Genomic DNA, 25,293 nt, shown 5'->3' with positions numbered 1-25,293 from the left:
TCCCGCTCTCCGGTTGGGCGACGGGAGGAGATAAGGGGGTGGGAGAAAGATATAGGACATGCGCAGTGTCAACTGACTGGCCCTGTGATGGGCCAATGGGAAGAGGGAAGGTGCTTCCGGCGGTCTGGTTAGCGGTGGAGGCCGGAAGACGCGGGCGCAGAAATTCCAAATTTCTAGTTGGGTGGGAAATTCCTTCGTTCACTTAGACTAGGAGCGAGGCGGGGAAATGCCTAAATTAAAGAGACAGACCTCTCCTGTGCTGTCTACAAACTACAGACCCGCTGTCTCTAAATATGACTTAGGTGCAGTACTAAAGAGTTTGTGCTATTTAATCTTCACCTCCCAAATTAAGGTAGTACTCTTACTTTCCTTTTTATGAGTGAAACAAATGTTCGTTCATTCTGTGCTACCTTCTAGAGGTACATGGTGAATTCAAGCTAGTCCTCTTGTGGGAGAGGGATTATCAAACATACATGTAGATTTGTTACTAATTTTCTTAATGCCTATTTATTTTTGAGGCAGTGTCTCGCTATGCATTTAAGGTTGGCCTCGAACTCAGGACAGTCCTCCTCCCTCGGCCTCCAGAGTGCTGGGATTACAAGTTTGTGCCACCACGTCCGGCTCCTCATAATTCTTTTTAAAGAGATATTTATCTGGGAAGAAGAGTCTGAAAAGACACTCTGAGAGGAAAGTGAGGGAGTTGATTTAAGAAGCGAGAAAATAAGGGGAAATGTAAAAAGTCTAAGTAGGGTTTCTGAACCTCTGTATTACTAACATCCAGATAATTTTTTTTTTTTTTGTAGGAAACCATGGCATCCTTGATCTCTAGCCACTAGATTCCAGTTCACCCCCGCCCTCCCAGTTGTGACTACCAAAAATTTGATTTCAGGCGTTGCTGGATGTCCCTTAGGGAGTACCTTTAGCCCAGTTTGGGAACTCCTTGACTAAGTGAAGCCAGGGTGATTGGAACAGTAGACGGAACCACAGAGAAATTGAGGCTGGAATGATAGGAGGAGCCAGAAAATAGGAAATCTTGTGCGATTTGAATGTTAATTCTAAAAGAAATGGGAAAAAAATTAAGATTATGAGCTGACAGGTGACAGGACTAGATGGTGGTGTCCTTTTGAAGGAGGTTGCTTTTGACTGCCATGTTAAATCGCTTTCTCAAGGTGGTAGAAATCCTGAATGCTATAACTCCAAACACCATGCTTTTAACCTATAAGCATAACTGTCTTTGAAATAATAACACTAAAATTTACGTGATAAACATTTTCATTATGTCTTGCTTTGGGAATTATATATTCTTCATAAAAGAACCCAGACTGTTGTTCTGTGGCCAGTTTCCACAGGAATAATAAAATTTTATTGGTTAAAACTTCCTTCAACACCCCCACCAAAAAATAAAACAAAAAGCATTCCCTTCCAAACAAAAATAGCAAAAAAGGCTTAGCAACCAAACCGAAAAACCCAGCAGTATAATTGAGAGACACTTTTCCTGCTCTGTCAGTGAATTTCTGAAATTCCTTATCCAATTATATACTTTAGCATTTTTTTTTTCTGTTACCTGTGATTGAATTCAGGACCTTGCACTTGTGAGGCATGTGGCAGCACCACTGATAGCATTTATTGATGTATCATGCACACAACTTTAGGTAGAACGACGTATTGTGGTTTGCCATCCCATTTTATGTCTGTTTTTTCTCAACATAATTAATAGTGTCCCTTTTTCACTCTCGGGAATATCCCAGGTTTTGTTTTGTTGTTTTTTTTTTTTTGATAATTTATATGGTTGCACTCTTAAACTACATTGACCATGAAACAGGTTCTTTGCTTTTATTCCTATCCAAAAGACATAAAACTTTCAAACTTGAATGAAATACAAGAATATGACTGTTAAACATTGCCTGCTTAGGAATGCGTTGTTGGGTATGCATGTTATTCAAATTTTGTTTCTGTGAAAGTAGTTATCATACTTACTTAAATCTTTTCCAATTCCTGCCCCAATTGAGAAACCAAGCAAGAAAACTGATTTACCTGATTTAATCTTCCATATTGTTTGAAACATAAACCAAGATATTCTGTAGAAATCCCTGGGAGATTTTGAGAGCATCAGTTAATTTCATGGCTTATCATGTAGGTCTTTCTTTTTGGGAAATGTTTTTGATATTGCTTCCCTTGTCTGGGATAGGCTCCAGAATGTTATATTAAAGGAAATTAGAGAGCTTGGTTCATATGCTGACCTCTGTTAAAGTCACTGAGTTGACTTTTTTTTTTTTTTTTTTTAGGAAAAAAGCCTCAACAGGTCAACAGATTAATTGGAATATGAATTGAGCCTATAAAAACTGGCCTCTGCTGCCCTGAGACCTAATGTTTAAATCACTAAACTTGTAACTGAGAAGAAAAGGACATTCTAATTATGAATAATATATTTTAACTATCTTGATAGTCACACTGACATTTTTTGTAGACATTACATACACACATAAAGTAACTGCACTGTCTTAGAATGGCAGTGGAATCGTGTACATATTTTAGAAACGTCTTCTTTCTCCTGTTTTATAGGTACTATATCCTGAAGAATTGTGCCAGAAAATTATATTTTGAAGGTGAGCCTTTTCCCCCACTGTCAGTGATCTCTACAAGCACCATTTGAGGTGAAGGTTTGTCATCTGTGCCCATATTATGTCAGATTGCATAGGAGTGAAACCTGAGAAGGGTAAAAACCAATATAATTGCTCCATGTCCTTTTTCACCACTCCTGCATATTAATTATGTGACCCCAGATCCCAAATATGATAGCTATATTCCCCCAAATTGTCCTGTATCTCTTAAAAAAAGTTTCATTGAATCAACTGTGTTATAGATATCATTCAAATTTTGCTTATGATATTTTAATTGTGAGAATAAATTGTTTGAAGAAGACAGATTTGCCTGAAATAATATTGGGTGGCTGGGCATGGTGGCGCACGCCTGTAATCCCAGCACTCGGGAGGCTGAGGCAGGAGGAGTGCTGTTAGTTTGAGACTAACCTGGGCTACATAGTTTGAGTTCAGTTTCAACTACATAGTGAAACCCTGTCTCAAACAAACAAACAAACAAACAAAAAAAAATATGTATATATATTGGATGCATTTGGATAGAACTAGTTTTCAAGAGACAAAGAAATTTAGCTCTGAATTAATAATTGTTCTTTAGACTGTGACTTTAATATTGCAAGTGCTGCTTTAAAACAAATAAAAAACAAAAAACTCAGGGTGGAGGCCCTGGTTTCCAGTCCCAGTACGACAAGTAAATAAACAAATAAGCCTTTTAAAGATAATTTCTAAAGCAGATCTGTAAGTAGTTTCATTGTAGAGATCATAAGTACTTAAACACATTTCAAATGTTAGATTAATGAATATATGGTTTAGTGTAAGAATTCCAGTGACAACAATAGAAGTTCTGTATTTCCAGTAACTTATAGAGAGGGAAAAATAATGTAAAAAACAGAATTGGGGAATTTCACCTGAGCCACTGGTTCCTCGGGTGAAAGTGAAGCATTGGAACAGTGTAATGACTATTGTCTGTATGCAGTTACTGGGCGAGGCACTGCTCCAAGTACTTTGCAGCATTTAACTCAGTTACTCCTATCGCCCAGTGAAGTAGGTTCTGTATAACTCCTGTTGAATGCATGAGGAAACTGCATGGTGTAGGTAATTTGTCAGACATCATTAGGCTAGGAAATAGTAGACCAGAGACTTGAACTCACACAGTCTGGTCCCTAAGTCCCTGGGGTGAGCCACTGAGCTGTATTGTTATTGTGTCATAAAAATGTGAATGTGGAACAGGCAATAATTATGATGAATATGCTACTTTATGTGATGTGTAATTTTATATATATTTGTTTATGTAAATTAAAATTGCTGTTTGACATTTGCTACTTGCATCTATATTATCTATATATGGATATATTCAAGTTGATAAGATATTTTGTAATGTTTTCATTGGGCAAATGATAAATCTCTTTATTTTTAAGTTTACATTGCATTAGTCATGTATTTTAGTTAATATTGTACAGTGGTTAAGGATGCAGGCTCTGGAGCTACACTGCCTGAATTTATACCCTGTACCACTTACAAACTGTTGATCTTGAGTAATTAACTTTTTGTGTCTCACTTTTCTCATCCATAAAGGCAAAATAATAGTATTCCTCTTATATTGGTTGGTAGAGAATTATGTAAGATAATGCATGCAAGTGATGTCTGAGTACTAAGCACTCAATATTTGTAGTTGTTATCATTGCTGTATTATAACATAGCTACAGAAGAAATAATGATTTAATCAGGAATCAAAATTGACTTATAAGAAACTATAAGGAATGAGTTTGAACAAACTACTTCTGAGATCAGTTTTGCATGTTCACTTTGCTCCTTCTACAGATTCTGTATTCTATAATTTGCTGCTTGATATTGTGGAGTATATTGAAATATACTTTCTTAATCTATCAAAGATTTGCTACATTTGGCTTCCCTGTGTTGTAAATTTTAGTGTCACAAATATCTTTATTTTTTTTTCTTTTTATTGAGTTTATTGGTACAATCTAGGTATACAATACAGTTACATTCATTACTGGGATCCTGTACCTTCACATGACAGGTCTTGGGTCTCAGTTTTTCCCCTTGTCCCTGACCTCCCTTCACCCCCTCTTCCCCTCCCCATTTACAAAGACTTTATTTCCATTTTTTCATTTTCTCATATTTTTTTCTTTTCCCTAAATATCTTTATATCAAACACTATTAAGATCCACCCATAAGTTAGAGCAATTGTACTTCAAAGCTGTAAACAGTGCTGTTCATATTTAATATTCTTGATGTTTCCTAATATTTAAAACATTACAAATTGTTTTTATCTTTCTACTTTATTTTTGTCCTCTTTTTTCTTAATGTGTAGAATTTATCAGGAGATAATGCATTAGTTACGTTGTAGAAAATGTTCATTTGTACAAGTGGCATTATTCTAGTAAAATGAAACAATTGCCATAAAATGTTTAGTGTATAATGTTTCTTAATATCATAGAGGTACCAAGTTTTATTATACTCAGTGAGAGGGCAGCATGAAACTTACTACAGTTATAATATATTTGGTTAGAATTCTTTTAGAATTGTATTTTTGTATTTTTCTGTCAGAATTCTTCATAACCACCTCAAATGCAGACCCTTCAAGCTACCATTACTTATCATTACAGTTTGAATGTTATTTCATATAAAGAATGTTGTATTGAATTCTATTTATTACAAGACATTATTTTTAGGGCTATTGTTGTTCTGGGAGTGTTAAGCTAGATATATGTTTATTCTTATTTTAATTTTTCATCTTTTCTTTTGGAGTACACATGCCCCAACCACAAAAATTCTAAGTTTTCATTTTGGTCTGATTTTCACACTCATCTCTTGATAACAGTGTTTCACCAGAGTATAAGATAGGTCACTAGGCAAGATGAAGGTGGCCATTTTGAGAGAGCATTGTAGTCTGTTGGTCACATACAGTAAGACACCCTTTTTTTCCAATCATTTTTTTCTCTTTTCTTTAGTTCTTTCCTGAATGTTGAAGGATTCATATTTCTTGTGCGCAGAATGAAAAGCTTACTCTGGGTTGTTCCACTATGCTGTGCTTATAGGTAAAGCAAGGAAAATAGGTCTGTACATTATGTAAAAAATCACTTAGTACCTCAAGGTCACCAGTAAGTAATAACATTTATTTCTAACTCTTACTACAATTCTATCAATGAGATAAATAAATAATAAGAGAACTATGATATGCTAAGCTGTTGCACTGCTCCAAGTATACTGGACACTCCTGTTATCTCACCTAACATCTTTGTCATTCATTTGCAGATAGGTTGGACTATGTGAAATTGTCGATATTTGGTCTGCAAAGTGGCAGTTTCATTTGGTTCAGCCTAAGTGATAATATACTCATTTTGATTAATAAGTAAACCCCTGTTTAACATGTTTAAGTAATTTGGCTAAGGTCATATAGAATGTGTGTGTGTGTGTGTGTATATCTATCTATCTGTCTATCTATTTGTATGTATATATATATATATATATATGCATATGCATGTGTTTTTTAATAACTAAGGTTTAAACTGAAGCCCATCACAATCCTCTTACAGCACTATTTCCCGTAAAAATTTCAAAAGTAAAAGTTAGGACATGTGAAGAAAGTTAAAGAATGCTGCAGTAACTATAATACTGGCATATCCATGCTTTCATTGCAGAAAAACTTGGCGACCAGGGACATTTCACTGCTGTTGAGGAAAGGGAAGAAGGAAACTAACCTTAATTGTAACTTTAATTGTAATGATTGTAATCAGCCCGTACTGATTTTTTAGGGCTAGTGTAGCAGTGTGCCACAAACTGGGTGTTCTAGACAAGAGAAATTTACTTGCACAATTTGAAGGCTGTATGTCTGAAAATAAGGTGTTGGCAGAGTTGCTTCCTTCTCAGAACTGTGAGGAAGAAAGAAGAGGGAAGCTTGTGCCTCTCTCTTAGATCGCAGTGGTTTCCTGTCGGTTTTTGACATCACTCAGCTTGTAAATGTATCACTCCAGTTTCTGCCTTCATCTTCGCACATTCTCCCTGGATCTTTTTCACATAGTTATCCCTTTCTATACGTCCACGTTCAGTTTCACTTTTGTTTTATGAGGGCCCACCCCAGTAACATTATTTTACCTTGATTGCCCTGTAGTATGTCCAGGTAAGGTCACATTCTGATGTACTGAAGATAGGGTTTGAACAACACTTCTGGAGTACACTGTTGAATGCATAACACAGCCTTACGTTCTTATTACATTCCTTTGGCCAAACACAGACCAAGGTTTTTGCTATACACATACTCAAATGATCAGTAATCTGTTTTTGTTTCATTCTGAGTCCACGGTCTCATCAATCTCAATCTTGTCATTATTGCAAAGTGTGATAAACTTTGGAATAAAAACTATAGCAAGGGGGTCCTCTCATTGTATTCTTTGGGAATCCTAATGCTACATCTGGCCTAAATTACCTGCATTAGGTTTAAATTTAGTGCTTTGCTTATAGAAGGGAAAATGCTAGAAAAAAATTTTTATCATTTCTAAAACATTGAGAGGCATTAAAAAATGATTAAAGCCTTGCTAAAAGGAAATGTTAATGAATAAGAATACTGAATCTTGAACATACTATTTTTTGTATTTATGATGACTTTTAAAAATCTAAATTGAAACTTTAAAATAGAGATTTTTTATTTTTCAGTTTTCTTTCTTGATGAGAAAAGTTACCATAACCAAATTATTACTCTTTTTATATATATTATTTTTTTTGCCAAGACTGTTGATTATAACACTAGCTAAACTCTTTTCCTTAAATGAAGACTAAATTGTTTTCAAATAATCAGAGGTGTGTGAAATCAAACTTACGATTTTCATTAAATTCTGCACATGTAGATCTGGGAGTCAAAGACAAATACATTTTTGCCTTTTGATTTTACTTTAAGTGGTCAAAATGTTCTTTATGTGCTCCTGAAGTCCCAATTTTGTTCATTTTAATGAAAATCATAAATCCCTTGCTGCCTGAGATAATGAATTCTTCCCTTTGAAAGTGAGTATAAACATTTCTTGACCCTTACTAAGATTTTATTTTGGAAAGATTATTTAAAAGTTTATTTTAGATTTATAAATATTATTTGTTTCCTGTATTCTATCTAACATTTTTCTTCATTCCAAAATTGCCTTCTGTACTAAATATACTCCATTTCCCACTCACTAGAAATTAAATGTCTCTGTTTCATGTTAAAATTTAGAGGGCCCTGGGAGGTTAGCCTGAATTCACTGAGACAGTTCTAAGGTTAACAAAAAATAGACCAATCTTCACAGAAAGTCAGGACAGCAAGTGACTCAGAAAATGACCCAAACATTCCTCATTGAACTGGCTTCACATAATGAGAGTTAAAGAGAATTAAAGCTGATAGGAGATAATTTTTGCCACACTCTCTGATTTTACAAATGAATATCTGAGGCCAAGAAAGTTCAGGAGACATATCCTAAGGCCTAAAATTTCAAGTGCTGCCTAATTAACATTTTTGATAAAGCCCAAAGCCTCACCATCTGTCCCCTTTTCTTGTGGGATATACTCCAGATCAGATGAAAAGGGACTTTATCTGACTTGTTCCCCTGTCAGATCAGCTGCATCCTGCCTGATCTTCAACCTCAGTAGTATCATGTCCCTATATTATAAGCTTGTGAAATTATTCAAAAAAGCTAATCCCATCCACTGATGGAAACCAGGGGTCACTTCATCTTCTAGATGTTACATACCACAGCCCATGCTAGTTTATTCCCAAGTACAACCCTTCATGTGGTCCTGTACGATATACAATGTCCTCTTCCCCTGGGCAAACCTGGGCATGTGTGTTATTTGTGCTTTTAAGATAGAAGATGTTAATGTACGAGTTGTTTCTTCTAACCCCGAACTTCAGTATTCAGTATTCAGGTTGAATTGCATTGTTGGCACTTTGCAGTAAATAAGTGGGATTTGGGTTGCAGTTTGCACACTCATTTTCTGAAAGGTTCGTCATTACTGTGCAAGGATATGAGTATACTGGATTAGTGAACTGCAGTCAATATCTTTTTTCCAATGTGAGGTACAGCAAATATTCTGTAAACTGGTCCTCTTTAAAGAGGAGGCTTCTTTTACCAACAGTTAGTACAAAGTGGTCAAAACAATGGGTTTGATCAGTTTTTTATAATAATGGCTACTGTCAGATGCACCAGATCTGTTTTCTGCACCTTTCAGCTAATAGATGATTGTAAGTAAGTATTGGTAACCATCTAATTATATCAAGACTCAATTAAGATAGAGGGCATAATATATTTTTGTCTCCTAACTATAGGACGTAGAATAATGCTGGGATTTTGGTATTTCTTCATTTATTTAAAGAATATCTATTGTGATTTTACCATATGCCATTCAGCAAAAACAACAAACAAATAGTGTTGGCTCCTTTGTATTTTAACTTTAAGTTCTATTCTCCCAGCTCCCATGCAGGTTTACTGCAAGCTAGCTGCCCTCAGTCCCCTGCCTGAGAAATCTCCTGTTCCTCACTGTTCCTAGCCTGATGAGGTCACCATTGGGTTTCCATCCAAGCCAGGCTCACCATTGTTTGTTTATGAAAAAGAAGGCCTGGGCCAGATCTGAGGAAACAGTTACAGAGGATAAAACATGGTATATAGTTATGTAGGAAATCTAAAGTCTAGCACAAGGGCTATGGCTAATATTGTACAGTGTATTATAAAATGTTTATGCCATGCTCATTTTGCCCCCTAGTGGTTTTTTATGTCTTTGTTCAACACCACATTTGCATATAATTTCCAAACCTTTAGGAATGCAGGTGGCAGGAAGAGTATAATTTCACCTCTGCCACATGCACTTCATTTTACAGATGAGAAACATAAGATCGAGAAAATTGGCAGGCCTTGCTTGGATGTCACACATTAAGCTAGAACTAAAAGTTATATGTTACTCTTCCCTTACACCTTGTTAGAAATAAGCCCCAGAGGGACAGGGCAGTATTGTTTATTGAAGAACAGCAAAGTGCCTAGTATGTGGTAGGTGTTCAGAACATATTTGCTTCCATGTTTTAGCTCTTCTGTGCTGCCATGAACATGGATACACAAATCTGTCTGTAACCATGACTTGAATTCTTTTGCACATATAACCAGATGTGCTGGATCACATGGTAAGTCTATTTTTAATTTATTGAGAAAGTGCCATTTTGTTTTCCATGGGAGCTACACCATTTTACATTATCAACAAGAGTGTACAAAGGTTATAATTTCACATCCTGGCTCATGCTTTGTTTTTGTTGGTTGTTTGTTTTTGTTTTTGGTTTTTATAGCAGTCTTCTTGATGGGGGTGAGGTGATACCTGATTGTGGTTTTGATTTGCATTTCCCTAAAGATTGGTGATGTAGAGAACCTCTTCATGTGCTTGTTGGCCTTTTGTATCTTCTTTGGAGAAATATTTTGTCAAGTCCTTTGCTGTAAAAACACGTTTATCTATTGCTTTCTTTTAGCAAGATGATAAAAAGCCATTGCCTTTTGTTTGCTGTATTATTTACCTGAGATCTGAGTAATGATAAAATAATAGCTAAAACTTGTACCTGTTATGTTCCCGGGCACTGTTGTAAATGCATTGCATATAATAATTTATTTAATCCTTAAAATATTCCTATAAGGTGGATATTGTTACTGTCCTGACTTTATGGAGGAAGACATACAGGCACAAAGTGACTTGTTCAGTTACATGACTGCTTAGCCATAGTCAAGACTGCTTCCCCGGCTGTTGGCTTTAGAATTTGTGTATATAATCACATTATCTTTTCAAATGTCATCTATATCTTTTATGTACTGTCTTCCTCTATACCTACTGGTACAATATTGCATATTGTGGACAATTTTTTTAATTGAGTTTATTGGTACAATCTAGGTATACAATACAGTTACATTCATCATTGGGATTCTGTACCTTTACATAATAGGTCTTGATTCTCATTTTTCCCCTTGTCACTGCCCTCCCTTCACCCCCTCCTCCCCTCCCCATTTACAATCACTTTATTTCCATTTTTTCAGTTTCTCATAATTTTTTACTCTCTCTTATTACCTTTCCCCCACCCTTCCCACTTTCCCTACACCTTTAGCCCCGTACTTCCTATTTCACATTATTAATTATCTCATTAGGATCTTGTGTACTATTACAGTTTTTCACACCAAAGAAACTATTTGGTATTTCAGTTAAAGAAATCTCTGTATGAACATTAAAAATAGGGAATCCTAAAATAAAACTAAAAAGGAAAGTAAAAGAGTAAAGGCAATGATGTAACATTAAAATAATCCTTAATTCTGGGGATGAAAATGGTTCCCGAACATATTTAAATTGCTTCTTGCTCTTATAGTCTTATCTTAAATTCTTTTTTATTATGTAGAGAATACTTTATTAGTTTCTGTAATCAAACCCACGTAGATATGACCTTACATATTCAATGCAGTGCGTTACCCCTGTACACATGGAAAAAAAATAAAAAATAAAAAATAAAAATAAAAATAAATTAACATTTCTAGACCAATATGGCTGTCCATTTCTGCACAATGCCAACTCAACACAGTAAATTGGGATGACTTTTTCCAAAGTTGGCAGCACCGTTAAAGTTTCCCAAAATTCAATTTATATACATATATGTATATATATTTATATTTATATAAAAAGACTAATAATAGTATGTTAGGCATTGATAGCAGCAAGAGTTTTTCCAGATTCTGCAGTCATCTGAACAAAATTAGAGACATTCAGCACATTCCATTAAAAGCAAAACAAAACAAAACAAAACAAAAAAACAAAGAAAAGAATAATATCCGAAAAACAGCAAAGTTCTGTTGCTGTTGTGGTACCTGGGACCATTTTTTTTTATTAGCATCTTAATCATCATCTGGAAAGAGAACATTCTAGAGTAATATCATTAAATGTAGCTCTGATAAATCACGGTCCCTACTATGTATCATAAAGCAGGTATAAGATAATTTACATTCATAGAGGTATGATACAGTACCATCCTACATCAATAATACTAGAATCAGTTTTGGTTTGAAATTTACTTTGTCTGCAAATAAGATTGCTACCCCTGTTTTTTTCTGAGCTCCTGTCACCTGAGAATTGTTTTCTATCTTTTCACTTTCAGTCTATGGGCTTCTTTTTGCACTAGGTGTGTTTCTTGTATACAACATATTGTTGGATTTTGCTTCTTATTCCATTTTGCCAGTCTATTTCTCTTGATTGGTGAGTTGAGGCGATTGACATTGCTGGTTATAGCTGATATTTACTGACTTATTTTTGACATGTTATTGGCCTTTTGCTGACTCTTTTTACTTTTTCACCTTCTCCTTTTAATTTCTTGCCTTGCCTATTTGATTTGCTCTGTTGGGCCTCATGGTGTTGTTGCCTTCATTGTCTTTTTCTAGGATCTTGTTTAGAATTCCTTGTAGTGCTGGTTTGGTATTCATGTGGAAAATTAAATGCAAATGGCTCACACTTCATTGATAATATCCATTATGTCAACCTTATAGTGACTATCAAAAAAGACCTCCAAGGTCCTCATCTAACCAAATTAGTATGTAATTAGGGCTTGAACTAGCATCTTAAGTCTATAGCTATGAAAATAAATAAATATATATATATATATATATATATACACACATGTACATATACGTATGTGTGTATATATATATATATCATGCTATTGTATTAAATTTGTACTAAACTGTAATTAAAAAAAGAGAAGGCAATGATTTTAAGTCTCTGTTCAGAGCCTAAGGGAATATGATTTAAAGTTTAAATAATAAGTTACTCATACTACAAGTTGGAAGTATTTAGCAGCATAAACACTGACTCATATATAGATCCTTAAGTGATAGTATAGGTTTGTAGTATTAAGAAGTAGTTGCAAAGTCTTTTTCATGATACTTTCACCTCTTAAAAGACAGGAAAAGAAGCTTTTAACCAGCTTGTTTAAGCAAGTACCAAGCTGTCGTCTGGTAATCCTCCTTTTCACCGCACTCCCAATAAACACGTGTGCAAAGCAGTATATTAAATTTATGTTAAAATTTTAATGTCTTGAAAAAATGGATCAAAGTGTGAGTTTTTAAAATTATCTTTTCAGAGATATCATATTTTAATATATTGATTAAAAACTACACAAATTGCCAGTTCTCACTGAAGAACAAAAGAAAGGGAAGAATGGGAAGGAAACTAGAGGGTCACCTAAACTGCTGGAAATGAGTAGGAAGGGTAGACCTGAGTTCTAAAGCTACTTGGACCTCTAGATTGTGCTGGTACCCGTTTAGCTTCACTTGGATTCAATCCTCACCAGAAAAATAAAAAAAAAGAACTAGATAGGGGTGTATTAATGTATCTATTAATTCAGTGACTTTATTGAACGCCTTTTACGTGCCAAACATTATGCTAGATGCTCGGGACAGGCTACATTACCGAACAGAAATAAACGCCATTCTTTTTTCCTTGCAGAGCTTACATTGTTATTGGTGGAGATAAACATGATTCAAGCAATCACTCATCACACAGCCAAAGTTCTCCTTAGGGCTTTTCAATTTTCAAATTCTTTTTTTTTTTTTTTTTTTTGGTACCGGGGATTGAACTCAGGTCCTTGTGGTTGCAAGGCAGGCCACCGAACAACTGAGCTACATCCCCCGGCCCTTTAAATTCTATATATACATAAACATACGAGAATAGTTCATAGAACACAAATCTTAACATTTTGTATTTGAGAGTTCTGACAAATCTCATTTATTTTTTAGACTCATTTTTTTCCCTAGACTATTAGCCATGGATATTGCAACCACTTTATGACAATTTTCTACCTATCAGTGATGTACTGCATTGGACCAGTTCATTATTATAATAATAGTTACCATGCATATTTATGCATAATTTCAGGCAATATTTCAGTCTTCACCTCATTCTTAGAACTGCCTTTCTTTTCTTAACCAGGAAGGATAGAAAAATAGCATATTGTCCTAAAATATATAGTAATAGTTTTGATGTTAATGTTTCCCTCAAATTAAATTTTAAGTTTCAGATATAAGAGCTGAGGTGAACAGAAGAGGAGGAGGGGGAGAAGGGAGGGAGAGAGAGAGAGAAAGGGACAAAGAGTTCATTTTCATAGCTATAACAGTAACTCACTTGGGTGCCCTTTTTCTTTAGATTTAAATTTTATTGATAGAACATATAAGGAGAAAGATTGAAAAATGAGATGTCTTCACTAAATCTTTAATAGCATAGGCTAACAGACTTTTAAATTTTTTATTTTTCTGTTAAATGTCTTCTTTGACAGTTGATCTCTGGATTGTTTCACATACCTCAGTTTCGTTGTGATTTAAATCTTCTCTGGAATTTTAGTTGCATCTTTAGGTAGAGGTCTTCAAGTTGTGTCAAATATTTAAGGAGGAAGCTCTTTATGGAGAGCCCACCAAGAGTCCTCCTTAGAATGTTGTTGCTAGTAGGCATTCTTCCTCAGGTTGAGATTTCATGAAAAGATATTTGCACAAGTTGTTGCTGAAGTAACCACTCCTCAACCTTGCTGAAAGTGGAGGTGGCTGGTTTAGCAGACAGTAGTCTTATCTCAGAGTACAGATTATACACACTGACAGATGGCAAATTTTATATTTGGAGTTGTTTCTCATTAGATTAGGCAAGAGATATATGCATAATTTTTTTATTGGGTCACTACAAACTTCTTGCTTCTTGTCACAACCAAAAGACTTCTTTGATATGGAAGAAGTTAATCAAATGTTTTGATTGATAATGAATTCTTCCAAATCTAAGATTTTATCTGGGTGTTCTTTTTCCTTTTTTTTTTTAGTACTGGAGATGGAACTCAGGACCTTGCACATGCAAGGCAGGTGGCAGAACCACTGAGCTAAATCCCCAGCCCCTTGTGTGTTCTTTCTCTATAAATTGTCCTTTGCTGGTATTTCTGTAAAGCTAATAAATATTTGCCTTCTATTCTACAATTTCTATTATCTTTCAGTACGTAATCATCAAAGCCAAATTCTTGACTTAGACTTTTTCTTTATGCCTTTCAACAGGAAGTACATGAGAAAAATGTTTCAACAATTCATTGTATGGTGGTTTTTAGAGTTATGCATCAGGAAGTAAGTTTTCTCATTCTAAACTCTTTTGTTAAACCTCCAAAGTATATTTAAGCAAAAGTGGCTAGGCCTGGTTAATAGGAAGGACATTTCAGGTTCGCCACTGGGCAGCTCCGTAAAGAAGTAGAAGTTTCCACTATTTCGATACTTCGATTACTAGAAAAGAAATGTAATGAAGAGGTGATTAACTGAAAGTGATCCAGATATACACTGGAGAAAATTATTAACAGAAATAGAAACAGACCGGAATAGGAGTAGGGAACAGAGGCGGATTAGGTGGGAAGGTATGTATAGGTGTGAAAATATGAGCCAGGTGAGGTGATACTCTCCTCTGTTGAATGTGACATCGCTACCCCCAACACACAGATCAAGCACCTCTCCTGAATGTACAGCTTCTCTGAAGAGCTAATCTTTGTACACAGATGTTCCACGTGAAAGATAAAGGTCAGCTGTCCACAGCATAATCAAAAGCTAGGGCTGAAGTCATATTAATGCCTCATCCTCATGTAAAGGGACCTGAGTTGCACCCTTGATTTGAAAAAAGTTCAGTAAAAGCGATCAATAACAATGTTATCAAAGCACTCAGAATGTTTAAAACTTCTAAATTATTGCAGATTCTATATAATACTTAAATGTGGAGTAACTATTCTGAAAGTATTTCTGGCTCAGCTTTTAACCTATTTGTTGTTCTGAAATTTGGATAAACTCTTTGTATTTCTTTAAAAATGTGCAACATATACACAGAGTTTTGTGTACAATTCCAGGCAATCCATGAACTTTGTGATATTCATATGGCGACTGTAAGTTAGGAATTTAAGGTTTAGAGCATATTGTGCTCATAATGAGGATGTTCATGGAATACAATTTTCCTTTCTAAGTGACTGTGTTGTAAGCCACATTATGTCAATGCACATTGCTTTCAGATTTGGGGGAGTGATTTGTCAGCATCTTTGCCCTTTTCTCCTCCATTGCAACACGATTCAGCAACTCATTTTAATTCATATAGTTGTCCAGTTGTCATATTCCTTACCTTTTTATGTGGGTAGGAGAGGTGGTTGCTATCTTGTTATTTTTCTTCCTTCTCCAAGGTGGCTGTGAAGATTTTATGTAGCCCTTGTGTCACATCTACTCACTGTGTAGGATGAGACTGATGAACCACAACCTGTGAGGACAGACTGGGGAAATCCACCGGAAAGAGGCTTTTAACGAAATGAATATTAGTTGTGGGCAACTAGGCTCAGAGAGAGCAGTGGATTACATAAACACAAATGACTATGTCTGCGTTTTGATGACCCCTCACCCAACTCTTAGGCACTTAGTCACTGCTTCCTCTGTGTCTCCTAAACTCCCGTCACTGAGCTGGAATTACTTGTTTACGAGTCTGTCTTACCAGACTATGAGCAGTTCTGAGGTAGAGTCTATGACTTACTTATCTTTGTACTTGAGTCCATTGCCTGGGTTAAGAATTAGTGCAGACTTTGGAGTCAGACTGTGTACCTATAAATTTGTGCTCCTTATAAATGGGCAGGAGACTTGGGCAACATATTTAGTTTACCTGACCCTTGGTCTCCTCCCCACCCCCCGTTTCCTTTCTTCCCCCTTCCTCCATCTCTCTTTTTGCTTGGTGCCTCAATTTCCTTGCATCTAAAGTGTCACACTAATAAAATTTATGGTTTACTGTGGATAATAAATGAAATAAAGCTTAGCATACTGATAGTCACTAAGCAGCGATTCAATTAACAGGTGCCTGTGATTATTCTGTTATTATTTATATTGATTGTTAAATGAAAATGTCTCTTCTTAGTGTCTCTTTGTTCCCCTGTTTGGACAAAGCCTATTTAGTTTAAAAGTACTAAAGAATATGCTTTCCTTACCATTTTCTTTGTCCTTTCTGCCCCTTTGCTATCAGTGCCCATCCATTACAACCTGGTAATTAATATCCTCCTCACCTGACTTTATTTTCCTCTACTATAATTATTAGCTGACATTTGATATTTTATTAATTTATTATGTAGAATGTGAACTGTATGAGGGCAGGCACTGTGACTATCTTGTGTTCATTGCTATGTCCTCAATTCCTAGAGCAAAGTGTGGCTCATGGAGTGACCTCAATAAATATTTATGAGTAAATGAACAGGTTTTAACATGAGCACACACTTGCTCATACACACCACAGCGTATATAAGAATTCATAGTTTCTACCATGGATGAGCCTCCCTGATTGTCACCAAGGTTATGCATTAAATATATGTAGTCCCTCACTTGCCAAATGGTCAAAGAACTGCCTCTCTATTTCCCCTTTCTTCTGTTGTTGGGATATGGGGAAAGTGTTTTTCAAAACTTCTGTAAAAACTTAAGCAATTATCATTTCAATGTCAAAGCCATGACTTTCAGTGGGGTTATTGATTTGGAGTTACTGGTAGAAGCTCTCTCTGAGAACTGAGAAGGGTGACAGTAAGCAGAGGGTGAATGAGCTCTATATTACTTCGTAGAGGTGGTTGTTGAGAAACTTTTCTGTCATTTTTGGTCACAAACTTTACAATACCTACTTATTATACACAAAATTAGGTTCAGACTCCCTGGCACCTAACCCACTGATCTTCCACAGATGCCTTTCTTTTCTTCAGTCAAATTAGACCATGTATTGTTCTTTTTCTAACATCTACACTTCTCTGTACATCCCTTTGACGTATACTTGCATACATCCTTTTCCTATTCCTTTTTCTCTATAAAGAAATTTGGCTTCTGGATTTTAGATCCTAACTGCCTTTCATGATGCAACTGCAGCCTTATCTAGTTGTGCCATTTCCTCTAATTCCTTACCCTGCCTCACATCTTAAAACTGAAGTCAGCCAGCTGTGTTCTTCCTTAGATTCCTTTAGGAACTTTAACTTCTCTTGTGGAAGGATTTAACCAACCTCTCCCTCAATAGACCAAACTTATCTCTAGGTGTGTCTGCTGAATTATCTTGAGGGCTAGGACCATTTTTTTTTCCTTTTTTAATTTTATATAAATGGGCTATCAGTGAATGTTTTTGTGTAAGTGGGTATATAGCTATATATTTTTATTTTTCTATTATTACAAAGAAACTAGAACTTGTCCATTAACATGTTAAATATAGAGCATTTTTCTTATATTGTCAATACAGAAGAATTTCATCATCCTTTTGTTAAAGGAAAAATTAATAACTAACATAATTGTAGGGATTAACGTATTTCTTGAGACCTTGCTGAGAAAGGGCTCAGTTTTCAGAAGGCTTGGCAGCGTGTATCAGGATTATGGATCAAGGGAGATCTCACTGCTAACTTTATTTGGGGGCTTGAGACTTAGCCAGTAGAAAGAAGTAAGCAATAAAAACAGACTCACTTCAGGATCCTGGGTAAAAGCACAGTGCTACTCTGGGGAACTTGCAGTTTCTTTTGGTCAAGACCTCAGGTAAATGGAGGAGACTGTGAAAGCACTGCTCCCTTCTGTTGCTCTGGATTGTTAGTACTAGTAACTTCTTGAGCTGGGCTTGGTGATCCTGACAGAATTACTTAATTTCCAAAAAATACTTGTTTCAGTCAGATGGGAAAGAAGATGTTCAGTGTGATGCATGATTTTATTCTTTCAAGTTCTCTCTATGTATAGTTAACTTGATTGTTACATATTTTATAGTGAGATATTATTTCATTTGTACAGTAAGTAGAGATTATATACAAGGGAATGAATTAAGTCAAAGGTCATAACAAAATTAATTAATTCTTATATTTATATGTGCTCTGAGGAGCTATTAAATTTATTTTCGTTCCAAGAGCCTTCCTATTTCTTCTCTTGGGAGTTAAAGCCTCACTGTGTTTGGCACACTGTAGTTCTTTCCCTGATGACAGAAACTTAGATTTTCAGAGTAGTTAAAGATACCAAAACCCAGCACCATTTCTGTGAATATCACTGTTTGTGAAATGATTTATCTCAAAACTTTTTGGACTGTATTGTTAAATCTTTGTTCTTTCCTTATAAGCTTGTTTGTATGATTCTGTAAAGTAACCGAGGCCAGATAGTACAGGACTTTGAACCTATACCAAAGTATCTGGACTTTATTCTGTAATCACTGGGAAGCTGGTTAAGATATGAAGGCAAAAGATGTCATCTTTAAAGAGATAATGCTGTCCGCTTTGTGTTTAATGAACTGGGATGGAGAAGCTGGAAAGAGGAAGAACATTAGCAGGTCCCTGAGGTAATGGTGCCTCCTATATCTCCACAGTGTGTCCAAAGTTCTGGCCAGCTTTTCTTCATGTATTCTCCCTTAACACTTGCCTGAACCACCATCACACACTACCTGGATCCATGAAAATTCATCTCAGTGATTTCCCTACAATAAATATTTTTCCCCCATAGCCCCAAAACTTTTCTTTAAAAAAAAATAAAACTAGAACACATCACTTGTGACTAAACTTACCAATGGCTTTCCGTCACACAATAAAATTCTTACTCTTAGCCTGGTATGGAGGCCCTACCTGGCTTGGGTCCTTCCTACTTCTCAGACCTGTACTCTCACCCTTGCTCTCGGAGCTCCTTGCCTCAGCTGACTTCCTCAGGAAGTCTCAGCCTATAGTAGCCATCATCTTCTCTTGGCCCTTCCTGTAGGCACACTTTTCATGTGAACTTTTCTTATTCGTAATTCTTATTACCATTTGATAATTTGATCATAATCATCATTTTCTCATTAATTTGTTTACTTTCTGATTCTCTGGCCAAGAATGAAAGTTTGATGAAGGCAATGTCTCTGTCTACCTGTTTATCTCTGGGTCCCTAACATGAGTTGGACAGTTTATTTATTATCTGACTCATAGTAAGTATTAAATTATTATTTGTTGAATAAACAAATTTAAGTAAAAAGCAAAGAACTATATCAGAAAATTAGAAATAGAAGAAAGAGCATACCTGAAAGAAATCTAGTAGATATAAAGAGGAATAGATTTGATTTTTGGAATTAGAATCTGATAGAAAAGGATTGCTATAGTCTCACTGCTAAATATCTTCCAAAGGTCTGTGCTAGAGGCTTGGTCCCTGGGTCATATTACGGGAGGTGGTGGGATATTTGATAGGTAGTATTGCAGAAGGAATTGATAAGTGATACGCACACAGAGATGCAGAATGGAAGTAAATAATTAAAGGTTTAAAAAGGTTGATTGCACTAAGAGCAGTGCCAGTGATCGACCCTGTACTGAGTTGCAGTTTCTTTTTTTATAGGTTTTATAGCTATGATTTCACTCAGATGGTTACATTTCATCTTCTCAGTGTACATTACCAATGTACAAATCACGGTCACAAGACAGTTAACTTTAACCCAGACATAACAATTCCTTGTAGTTAGGGAGTTTACCTTAAGGTTCATCTAGCTATCTGTTCTAGCACAGGAAGTGGGTGTTCAAGGTCAGGGATGAGGCCAGATGTCCCATTTCATGGTCAGTGCCTCTGGTGTCTGTTAATTTTGAACTAAACAAAGCAGATTGCTGTTAGAGATAGCAGAAGTCATTTTACACTTTCCTAATATTTTGTAGGTTTTTAGATTATTTACAAAAGTTCTCTCTATCAGTAGGGGATAGTAGGAGGTCCTTAGGTCATTGGGGCATGTCTAAAACGGGGTTGTGGGACCTTGGCCTCTTCTTGTTTCTCTCCTTGCTCCCTAGATCATATTGTGAGGGGTTCTTATCTACCATGCTCTCCCACTATGATGTGCTACCTTGCCACCAGCCTGAAGTAACAAAACCAACAGATTATGGCTTGGCACTCCAATATTGTAAGTCAAAGCAAGCTTTTTCCTCTGTTTAAATTAGTTATCTTAGATCACAGAGCTGATAATATAAATCAGTTTAGGGTGGGATGTGAAGGTGGGGGATGCATTGCAAAGGGCAACATGCAATAGTTAAATAATTGCAAAAGCTGGTGAACCAAACCCTCACACACATTATCTGTTACCTTATCAGTTCTCACAAAATCTCTGTAAATTTCTCTTCACCTCTCTTGCTGTTGTGATATGCCCTGGGCTGTAGATTTCTTCTGTTTATCCTTCATATCTTTCCATGTTGAGGGAGGCTTATATTATCCTTCAACATGTCAAAGGATTTCTACCAGACAATAGCTATCTGTTGATCTGGGTATCTCAGAGCATCTCCGTAGAGGCAGTTGGAGATGTTGCAGTTAAGGATGCTTGTTGCTATCCAGCATCTTTGAGATTTTTCAGAATCCCCAGCACTGTGGCTTGCACATCTGTGTCCACTATCTTGAATCAGAGTTGATCGGCACATGAGTGGTGGCAGAAAGAGAGACCTGGTGGAGTACGGAAACAGCCTGGGCAGGGCCACTCAAATGGCTGCTAGTCTTAATTGGCCAAGAATCAAGTGTAAATTAGCTGTATGATCTACTGCAGCAGTGGACTTACATTTATATGCTTATATAAAATATTTCTGAGATCAATACCTTGATGAATCAGTCTGGTCTAGAGCAGTTCTGAATAAATTCTAGATGAGTGCTTCTCTGACTTTATACCCAGGAAATGTATAGTGATGCAAGATAGCGCTTTCTTTAGTCCATCAATAATTTATTAATAGGCATTTTGTGCTAAGCATGATGTTCCTTAGAGTTTTCAAAAGTGACTTCGCCTGTGATTAGCTCTGCGCTTCTCATGGAACTTTTTCCAGTTTTCTTCACAGCAGTCACTACTATTTCTATGCATCAGTTTTCTCCAAAATATTTTCCTTTGTTTTTCTCTGTTGTTTAGTGAGAATAAGTCTTGTGTCTATTCATCCTTACTTTCTCTACACTGCCTGGCATAGTTTTTTTTTATACAAGTAGATATATAAATATTAAGGTAAATGAATGATATTAAGAGACACGAGGGGGAAAGAGGGACTTGAAATGAGCCCAAATTTTCTTTTATTAGAATTCAACAGTCTTTGCCATTCCTAAGTGGTCCTTTCAGGATGCTAAACTGTCTCTTATTAGTCAGCAGCCCTGTCTCGTCTTGTCTTTCCTTCCTTCCTTCCTTGCTTCCTTCCTTCCTTCCTCCCTCCCTCCCTCCCTCCCTCCCTCCCTTCCTTCCTTCCTTCCTTCCTTCCTTCCCCTTCTTTCCTTCCTTCTGTGTGGATAGTGTTGTTCTACCAACTGAGCTACTTCCCCTGACTCCCCTCAGCCTTAGCCAGTGACTCTGTAGGTGAGGTTTTGTTGGGAAGTGGCATGGGGCAGGGTGACTTTATTAGAGTACTTTTGTGAAGCAATTATATTTTCAACACCATTACTTCTATTGGGCTTATTATTTTTTCTATCTTTCTTTACACCTATAGGTATAAATGTTTGAGATAAAATGGCAATAAAAGGGATGCATTTGCTTACTGTCTTTAGAACAAATAAGACATTCATCATTTCTCCTAGCCCATTTTTCTAAGTTTTCATCTTAATTTATGATTTTATAAAATATTCTAGCCAAGGGTAAGTATAGCTTCTATATCCAATGTGATCTCATTTCACCAACATAGTTGTAGGCAACTACACTCTAGACCTCATTTAGATATGTGAAAAATTCAAGAGGTTGGTCAGGAGACATCAGGTTAAATGCATTTCCTATTAGATACATAACTCTTTTTTTGTGCCACTCCATTTGTGCATACACATTCTTCTTCCTGATGAATGGCAGTCAGCTTTATCAGGAAGATATACAACACTGGCTCTATTTCAAATAATTGTCTGATGTTCTCTAGCAGCCATTGGAACTGCACATTGTGCACAAGCTTGTCATTTTGAGAGACCCTAGGGTAATTGTGAGATGCGTTTGAGGCTCAGATCATTGTCTATAAAGGTAACATGCAATTTCCTTGGCAGAATCTGTGCAAATCTTCATTATACAGCAAAAGGGTAATGTTTCCCATCTCATATTTGAATGGTGTGCTTTGGCTCCTAAAATATTGTTCCCAGAATGTGTTTTTGTGTCAGTCAGTCAGTACCAGGCCTTGTAACTCCATGCCTATTTTTGGAAAGGAAGCAGAATAACCAATACATAAAACAGCTGGATTAGAATTGTATGGAGCTTTGTAAAAATATTTTAAAATAAACAATTTTTCAGCATCTAAGCACTTTAATGAAAGTATTAGGAATTTATTGCTTGGAGGGAGATTCTTATTCTAAAAACAATTTGTTCCTATAAGCTTCTAAATTATGTAAGAAAAACATAAGCATCTATATTATTCACTTTTTTGTATTTATGAAGGACCGATATCCTGATGCTGTATTCACAAACATTTTTCAAACATTTGTAACCTTGAACTATTCTCCTATTTGCACCTGAAAGTTCAGGAGTGAAGAAAAGTAAATATGCCACGTAAGATTGCACTCATTATGTCCACCTGAAATTTCTGGATATCATTGTCCCAATTGGCAATTGTTCTGTTATTCACTTATTTATTCATCCATTTATTGGCTGATTCATTATAACAATCATTTGGCAAATATTCATGGAGTGCTTTTCCTTGTGCCTGGTACTGAACTATGATTGGAGATGTGGTGATCTGTGCTAGAAATACGCTCTTGTTTTCTGTGATGCCAAACCCAAATATTGAATATCTATTGAGAATATTTAATAAAAAGAGTAATGAGTCTGGATAATTTTAATGTAGTTAAAAGATGCTTTGGGGTAAATAAGGCTTGGTGTGATCTGATAGTTACTTTACCCCACAATACCAACTGTTCAGGATTGTTATAGGAATTTATTAAAAAAGAGTATGTGTGAAAGCAGCTGACAGTTACTTATTTATTAATCTTATTAATTTATTTGCCCACAGGCATAGTTTTATTTTGAGAAACTAGGATCAAAAGTTTGATACTGGGAAATCTGTAGTCTCTTCCTCTTTCTGGAGTCTTCTTTTCAATGGCCTCTCTGCCATTCCAGCCTCTGCCGCCATGGAACACTTGAGTGATCTCTTTGCAGTGGTCAGCTACAAGAGGCTGGTTTTTGGAGCCAGTTTATTTCTCTGAAAGCTAGTCAAATGTAAAAGTCTCTGCTAATATATAGAGCTCAGTGTTTGGAGAAATAAACTGAAATCAACTGCCTTATGTTCCTAGTTAATCGCTTGTTCTGACCTGACCCTGTCAGCTTTTTAGTATATCATTTTCTTGAATTTTTCTGAAAATATCACTGTTGCTACGTTAAATTAAAAACATTAATTAATTGAGCATCTTTCTGGTGTTATACCTTGTAATAGCTGCTGGAAAATATCTAAATAAATTATAAATGATTCTTACTCCATGGATTTCTTACAAATAACTGAAAAGACAAGGAAAAATGATATTCTGAGCATACTTCCATTTTCCAGCTTTGACTTCTCAAGTTTTCTGACAAAATAAATCAACTTTGTTCCTTGAGCTAAATCCTTCCATTCATTGTTTGGTCTTTGCCCTTCTTTCTTCCTGTTGTTCTCCATCTGCAGATGCCATTGGTACAATTCATTTCACCAATAAGTATGACGTGGGATGTAGTTGTGAAAAATGCCTTCTACAAACAGTTGCTACACCAAAGCAACTGTGCGGAATCCCTGTAAAATGATGAGAGGTATTTTGAATGAGTTATCCTGTTTATTTACTCCCCTCGTTCATCATCCTTTGAAAGGTATAGTTACCTTCTAAGGAAAGACCAGTGAGTTTTTAAATAAACTAATTATCAGTCTCCAAGGACAAATATGATTAGAGTTCTCAGTATGGTTTGCCTTTCTCGTATTCCCCACCTAGCAGGGATCACAGGGACCAGTAATAGGCATGAAATGTGATCCACTTCTACCCACTCATTCACACTGACCCATCAGTATGCATAGAAATTGGAGGGTGGAAAGCGATGATAGGGCCATACATAAAGATGGCAATATTGCCCATTACCTACTGAACACTTGCTATGTAGGAAACGGTTTCAGGATATTATTTTTCATCCTTACATCAATCCTGCAGAATGGATACTTTTATTCCTATTATATACGTGAAGAGAATAACAAATGATTTGCTTCAGATTATACAGCTAGTAGATATCTCTTTCAAGACTTGTTCTGCCAGATTCTGAAATCTGCTCCTTTTTTTTTATAACCCATATCTTAAAAATATTTTATTTATTGAAATGAAAGTCTTGCTGTGTTGCTAATACTGGGTTTAAACTCACAATCCTCCACCCTCAGCCTCCCGGTTAGCTGGTATTTCAGACATGTGCCACCATTCCTGGCTTAGTTTATTTTATGAAACCCAATGCCTGGGATATGCTAAAAAAGCACTGTACCACTGATTACAACCTAGCTCTCAACTAGGATTTTTAAAGGCAAGTTGCTTTAGGAGTTTTAACAGATTCCATACACACACTCGCATACACACACATATACTCACACACACTCACACATATATATTTTACACTATGTAGAAAAATTTAAATATATTTTAAACTATATAAATTAAAGTTTGGGGATACATATTTAGGGGATATATATGTATATACATGTATCCCCAAACTTTAATTTATATATATAATATATAAATATATTACATATATA

The 25,293-nt window shown here is 35.9% G+C and overlaps 1 protein-coding gene across 1 annotated transcript in view; it reads left to right on the top strand.

The window, feature by feature from the left end:
- Positions 1 to 127: 127 nt before the first annotated feature.
- Positions 128 to 25,293, top strand: part of Kctd16 (potassium channel tetramerization domain containing 16) — a 284,549-nt gene continuing 259,383 nt past the window's right edge. Inside the window, exons 1-2 of the mRNA XM_010627039.2 lie at positions 128 to 352; positions 2,563 to 2,606. The gene's annotated coding sequence lies outside the window, so the exon portion shown is untranslated. The remainder of the gene's footprint in view (positions 353 to 2,562; positions 2,607 to 25,293) is intronic.

Source organism: Fukomys damarensis, unplaced genomic scaffold, assembly GCF_012274545.1.
Source record: "Fukomys damarensis isolate Sample0158 unplaced genomic scaffold, DMR_v1.0_HiC HiC_scaffold_3, whole genome shotgun sequence".
Lineage (NCBI taxonomy): Eukaryota > Metazoa > Chordata > Mammalia > Rodentia > Bathyergidae > Fukomys > Fukomys damarensis.
This window is presented reverse-complemented; position numbering and strand designations above follow the sequence as displayed.